This window comes from Alosa sapidissima, chromosome 11, assembly GCF_018492685.1.
Source record: "Alosa sapidissima isolate fAloSap1 chromosome 11, fAloSap1.pri, whole genome shotgun sequence".
NCBI classification, from domain to species: domain Eukaryota; kingdom Metazoa; phylum Chordata; class Actinopteri; order Clupeiformes; family Clupeidae; genus Alosa; species Alosa sapidissima.
The window spans coordinates 24,819,175-24,826,839 of NC_055967.1; positions in this window are offsets into that span (position 1 = coordinate 24,819,175).

A 7,665-nucleotide genomic window follows, 5' to 3' on the forward strand; every position below is an offset into this window, starting at 1 on the left:
CAGAAGAGCCCGTGTATTAAAGGTGAATGAGAGTGTGTTTGGAAATGCTGCAGGCTCTATACAAGCACGAGCCACTGCACAGGGTCCTCTCTCCAAGCCACAAGGGTGCTGCTATTTCCAAATGCCAGGCTCGGCAGTGATGAAATTGGACATGTGAGTGCTCTGATTGATTGTGTGTGTTTGTGGCGTGTGTGGAGGGTTGCTGGAATTGAATAGGAGAGAGATAAAGGCTTCATTTCGCTGGCCTGGGTTCATTGGAGATTATTCTGTGTAGGGCTCATCAGTCTTTTTTCATGAACTCTGATGGAAATTCTTTGCTTTGAATGATGTGGTGAAGACACCACAACTATTGTGCTCTCTCTCTCTCACCCGGCTAAATTTGTCCACGGTTAGGCTGATGCAAAAACCCGTTCACATAGCATCTGCAGGACCCAAAATGACCATAATTCTCACTGCTGTCTCACTTCTTTGAGCCCCAGACATACCACTACAACAGACCAACTGTTAGTGGACCTTGTAATGATGTCCACAGAGTTTGTTTTGGATTACGCCCAGTGGGTTCTCCATTGCAAAAAGAAATTTCTTTTCAATGACCTTAATCACCCACACTCTTCTTCTACTCACTAGCTGCTCTAGCTAACTGTATGTAGGCTATGTGTGAAATATCCTTCACATGTTGCTCAAGCAATAGATTTTTTCTTGTTTCCCCTTTTTTGGAGGATGCTATCCTGCCAGTGTCTGCATGGAAACCAGCACTTCCTTAGCAACTGCCTCCCCACTGGCTGCATGTGGTGCCCAGTGTATGCGCTTGCTGGAGGGCTCAGCTGTCAGTGGAGCTGGGCGATCGAGCGTTTTTCATTACCGCTACCTGAACTTCACTCAGCCCCGGCGTGCTCCTCCGGGGATTGCTCCAGCACCTGCCAGCGGTCGTGGACGTCAATGCGAATCCCAGGCCTCCTCCTCTGTCTGAATTACTGCGGGCGGAGGATGGGAGCGCAAACATTCTGAATTCTACAGGCCCTTTGTGTCTTCACGTCGCTTTGGTGCTGTAATGTGACAGCCGAGCTAGATCAAACAGACAGAGACAACACTGCAAACAAAGACAGGGTTACTGCACGCTCTGAGGAGATTTCCCACAGAAAACATTGTCTACACAAAATGTGTCGGTATGGATAGCAAGGAAGCTGGTGAAAAAAGCAGACAAAAGACAGAAGCATGTTCACAGTCATCCCGTCTCTCTGTTCTTCTTGGAATGCTCTGATCCATTCGGCTGGGCTGTATACTTACCTGTCTGGACATGTAGGAGGACTAGAGCCTCAATGACGCGTTACAATAACAAACACCTTTTAGGGGATTGCCCAAAAAATGTTAGTCATGCATGCTGCCAAAATGAAATCCCCAAATAAGCACAAGCTACTTTTTCTAGTGGCTATTGTGAAATGTAGAAATAGGGCGTATGTTTCCAAGGCAAGGTAGGATCATACTCACAAGTCACTATTGTTATGATGTGGAGTACCTCATGGACTAGTTTGTGGGCCCTTACGGTCAGAACTGATAGAGGCAATACAGACAGGCAGAAAGGTCACACAGCACTGAGAGGGAGTTCATGCAGAATGATGTAGCTAGCTCATTTACTGGCTCTAACAAACAAACCATGTGTTTGGATTTTTCTTCATAAGCACAACATAAATGTGCGCTCTATAATGTGAATATTAAAGCTCTGAAATGTGATTATGCAAGGTCATTATGACACAGTGAGTCATGGATGCCTGGGAGTATCTTTTGTTTTACCAGAGAGAGAGAGTGGTTGTGTTGTGAAATGTACAGCTCCAGAGTTAAGTTAAACTGTGTTACTGCTCTCGACCTGAGGGACTTCTCTTCATTCCTCCCAATAACAGCTTCAGATCTCAAAACTAATGTCTTTGATGCCATTTCCTCAGGGACTATCCTGACAGCTTGGATTCCCTGCTGCAGTTGAGACGTCTGGCTAAGGAAATGTTAACATGAGATCTAAGCAAAGATTACCTTGTTAAAATGCCTGTCAGCTTTCTCCCTCTCTCGTCTTCTCTTGCCCTCTTTCTCCTGCTCTCTCCCTCTTTCTCCCTCATTCCCTCTCTCCCTTTCAGCTTTTAACAAGCAGAGGGTGTGGTTTTGAGGTCTTTGCTCACCTCACACCTTGCATCTCTGGGTTTCCTTCCTCTTATTAAACTGTTTACCCTGCAGAAAGCACATTGTTAATTACCGCAAACGCCACAGACGCTAGTGCCGGAGGGGGGAGAGCTGCTTAATTATTGAAGCAGTTTCCACTCGCGGAGCAGAGATGTGACAGAATGCACACGCGGGAAACTGGAACAAATTTAGGCCCGTCCCCCCTTCTCCTCTTCCTTCACCAGCACCACCATCACCACCACCATCAGCACCACTCAGACAATGGCTCACACATGCTTGTGCCAGAGGAGGCGAAATCAGCCAGGGAGAGAAGAGGCGCTCAGTATGCGCCCAAGTGTTTACCACCCACATAGGTGAGCGCCCATGATAAGTAGCACTTATTTTCAATTAGCGCACCAGAGTCGGCAGGAACACAGGGAATTATATGCTGAGGCACAGACTTATTCTTCTCTTTTCGAAAAAACAAAATAATAACGGCAGATAATTTTTGGAATAATTGCAAATTTGCGCTGACAGCTGAATGCTCTCCAGAGGAGAAAAACCTTTCGAATCAAACATCTTAGTTCCCCTGTGCACAACGAGAGAGAGAGAGAGAGACAGCCAACGGAAACCTGCCCTACTGAAGTCAGACTAATGGCTATTTAATTCCAGGCAGTAACAGATTATCAAAGCCATTTAAAATAGCAATTATGAGAAGATGGAACGTGAAACGAACGGCTGCAGTAGAGGGGAAGAAAGAGGGGGGGTCACTTTCACCGAGAGGCCACATAGAGTGATGAAGAATGCAAATGAAATAAGCACTTTTTTAATCCCTCTTCTCTCCAAGAGTCGGAGAAGAATATGTTTCTCTCTTGCTTTCTTACCCCCTCCACCATCATTGAATTCAAAAGGCAGAGCTTATGATTTAATCTATTCTACAGCGGAGGCCAGAGAGAGCTGGAGAGAGGGAGGGAGGGAGAGAGAGAGGGAGGGAGAGAGAGTGGGAGAGAGCGAGCTTCTTTTCCACACTTCCCAGTGCAATAATGAAATGCATTTAACTGGAACTGGGGGAGGACAGAAGACAAAGAGGCGCAGAAGAAAAACAGGCAGAGAACGAGTGAGAAAGGGAGGAAGAAGGAGAGGATAGAGAGAAGAAGAAAATGAGAGAGGGTGAGGGAGGCAGGAGTCGGATGAGAGAAAGTGAGGGAGAGGAGGCAGGGTAAAACCACTTTAACTTAAGTGCCTCACACATAAAATATACAAAGCTTTGCCTGCTTCTGCTCTTGGGCCTGACATTTGGAGTGAGTGCTCAGAAGACGCTGATAGAGGAATGCTAACACGTCCGCCTCTCTTTTTTATTTACACTGGGGCTAAAAACAGACCAGTGGAGGTGAAAAGATAGCAAATGCTACAAGAAAAGAGAGAGAGAAAGAGAAAGAGAGAATGTCTGAGGTATTGTGAGAGGGGAGGGCCACAGAGATGCAGGCACCTCAGCATTGACATCACGGCGTGGATGAAATAATGACATAATGACATAAATGAGATGTGACAAGGGGTTATTACGGAGCTGACCTGTGGATCAGAGCAGAGACATACACACACACACACACACACACACACACACACACACACACACACTCTCTCTCACACACACACAGATAAGATAAAATAATCTTACACAGACATACAGACACATTCACATTTATAAAAAATCACAAACACACAATGACAATAAACCCCCAAATATACACACACACACACACACACACACACATACACACACACACACAAAACATAACAGAAGTTTGCTCTCACAGCACACAAATTCGATTGGCTTCATATTACTCCATCTCAGGCTATGCTATTCTCTGATTCCTTGCCATTTCGGAACCCTAATGATTGGATCCCAAGTCAAATAAATATTTATGGCCATTAATACTCAAAAACCCCCGCCAGAAGAATGCATAATACTGTAGGCTTGTTCTCTCTCTCTCTCTCTCTCTCTCTCTCTCTCTCTCTCTCTCTCTCTCTCTCTCTCGCTCTCTCTCATGGAGGTGCACTCCAAGTACTACAAAGTCTCCATCACCATGACAACTGAGAGTTGAGCGTGTTGACTCGGCCGCGTCTGCACTGCACTAATAAAGAGCGCGCAGGTCCCCAAGCGAAGCATGCATATCCCGGCCAAACAAGTGTACACACACACACACACTCACACACACACACACACACACACAGCATCCATATTTATGGTCAGGACACGTACACTTATTCCGAGGGGACAGCACAGGGAATGCAGCGTGGCCCAGAGAAATGGTCCAGCTCCTATCATATCCATTCCGCCGTTGTGTTTTGTGATGATACGCTGAGCAAGGAGACCTGGAGAGTTGGTGCTTCTTGCGTACGGTTTTAAGGTGAAATATGGCCGAAAAGGAGGAGATGGGGAGTGTCTAGTCTCTAGACTGGGGGTGGGGGAGGTGAGATGAGGGAGTGTCTAGTCTCTAGACTGGGGGTTGTGGGGGTGAGAGCTGTGTAGGGGGATCCCAGTTGAATGCATTTACAAGGTGTGTGACATATTTATTCATGTCAGACGGGTTCTGACAGGAACACATGTAAACACAGTTTCACTCTCACTCTCTCTCTCTATCTCTCTCTCTCTCTCTCTCTCTCTCTTGCTCTCAAAAACACATGCACACACTCATTATACACACACATGCGTAACATATGAATACATGCACACACTCACTAACAAAACAAACTCTCACACACTCTCTCTCTCTCTCTCTCACACACACACACACACACACACATACACACACTCACTCATACAAAACTTCTCCCAACCCAAGACATTCACATTTCCCTCTCCAATTACAGATTCTCTCAGAAAAAAAAAAACATCAAAATAGATTTGCTTCCGTCTGCGGTTGTGTTGTGTGAGGATTGACATGATTTGTCTCTGCTGTGACACCTCCCAGGAGAGTAGGCTGCCAGGAGGAAGTCTGCTGTGGAGGAAGAGAGGGAGAGAGGGAGAGAGGGAGAGAGGAAGAGAGGGAGAGAGGGAGAGAGGAAGAGTGACAGTCACATAAAAGGACTGAGATGGAAGGAAACGCACATAATAGCGAGATGCACACCTGGAAACAAAAGTTGAGTTATAATTAATGTGTGTGTGTGTGTGTGTGTGCATGCTTGTGTGCATGTGTATGTATATGTGTGTGTATTGGTGTGTGTGTATTGGTGTGTTTGTTTTTGTGTATGTATGTGTATACAGTAGGTGTGTATGTGAGTGTGTGGTTAGGTGTGTGTGTGTGGGGGGGTGTCTGTGTGTATTGGTGTGTGTGTATTTGTGTAAGTGTGTGTATAGGTGTGTGTGTGTGTGTGTGCATGCTTGTGTGCATGTGTATGTATATGTGTGTGTGTATTGGTGTGTGTGTATTGGTGTGTTTGTTTTTGTGTATGTATGTGTATACAGTAGGTGTATATGTGAGTGTGTGGTTAGGTGTGTGTGTGTAGGGGGGTGTCTGTGTGTATTGATGTGTGTGTATTTGTGTAAGTGTGTGTATAGGTGTGTGTGTGTGTGTGTGTGTGTGTGTGCGTAGAACAGCGTATCTCCTGGGAGGATTAGACAGCTGAGGCATCAGTGAGCTCAGGAGGAGATGGCTTACTGTGGCTGCTTTCAAGGTAACACCCATATAAGCACTGCACACTGCCAGCCTACAGGGGGATTATGGGAAATTTCCCATCTCTGAGTACGTGTGTGTAACTGGGGGGCAGAGGAGGGGAGAAAAGTTACAGCTCCAACTCCCACACAAAAACACTGGAATGGAATGAGGAGTTGTGATTGGAAAGGGAACAAAAACATAATTTGTGCTTATATAAACCTGCGCTTACATAAATCTTTCTCTTCCCTAGTGTAGTCCTAGCCTCCACAGCTGATGCCCCCCCCCCCCCCCCCACACACACACACACTACCACCCCCTCCAAAAATAAAACTCCAACACTCCTGCCTCTCCTTCATCTCACCCACTCCCACTCCACTCCAGAACAGACAGGCAGCTGCCACAGTCCCTGCACACCAGGTGTGTGTGTGTGTGTGTGTGTGTGTGTGTTGTGTGTGTGTGTGTGCGTGTGTGTGTGTGTTGTGTGTGTTCGTGTGTGTGTGTGTGTGTGTGTGTGTGTCTGTGTGTGTGTGTGTCTGTGTGTGTGTGTGTGTGTGTGTGTGTGTGTGTGTGTGCGTGTGTGTGTGTGTGTGTCTGTGTGTCTGAGCGTGCCCATCCTTCACAGGCTCAGTATACTGTATCTACACACTGAGCTTTATGAAGATCCCCCCATCAAAATGAGCCCCTGAGATGCGAGAAGACAGTGTGTGCAGAAGACTTGGAGGATACTTAGGAGGACATTACAGTACCCTCCATAATTATTGGCACCTCTGCTAAAGTTGACTGAAAACAGGTATAGGCATAAAAAATAATCTGTGGGTGATTTATTGTAATCTCACAATTATCTTCACACACACACACACACACACACACACACACACACACACAGACACAGACACAGACACAGACACAGACACAGACACACACACACACACACACACACACACACACACACACACACACACACACACACACACACACATATGCACACTCACACACACACAATATGTGTCACGCAGCCTGCATTCTCACTGCCCTCTCAGAGTTGACTGGACTCCTCCGCCTTGCCGATGACTCACCCATCCTGCTTGGTCACTGAGTTCAGGCCCCAGTAATGTACATGCAAGGCCCACAGCTACACACACACACACACACACACACATAAACACACACACACATAAACACACACACACAGACACACACACACACACACACACACACACACACACACACACACATACACACACTCTCACACACACATACACACACACACACACACATGCAAGGCCCACAGCTAGGCTACAGCTCATGTAGATGTTAGTCAAAGCCGTCGCTGGACCCTCAAAGCAGGAGGGTAGAGATAAACCTACTTATGATACAGAACAGCCAAATGGTCCCACACCTGTTTTCATTAGAAGCCTAATCCATTTACATTAAGAGTGTAGAGGGTATCTTGAGACAGATACAGGCTGAAATGGTTGTTTTTCAGACCTACACTAATGAATCCGGAGTATGCTTCACATGCTTTGTTACTGCTCTTTACTGGAATAAAGACTGAATGCTGCATCAACGAAAATAAAAAAAATCCTTTTTTTCTTACATGAAAGGGGGTGACGGGGTGACGTGAGATTTACCCGTCTGCCTTTCATTAGTTTGCCGGCCATAAGTCGGCATGTGATGGTCATTCAGAGGAGAGAGAGAGAGAGTGAAGAGAGGGGGCGGCAGTGGGGCACATGGTTAGAGAGTGAGAGGGAGGGGGGAGTGAAGGAGAGGGGTCTGCCCAGGGGCATGGGGCAAAAGGACAGCACTCAGAATGAGGACAGGACAGAGCGCCCAGCGAGGGAGGGAGCCTGTCCTTCTG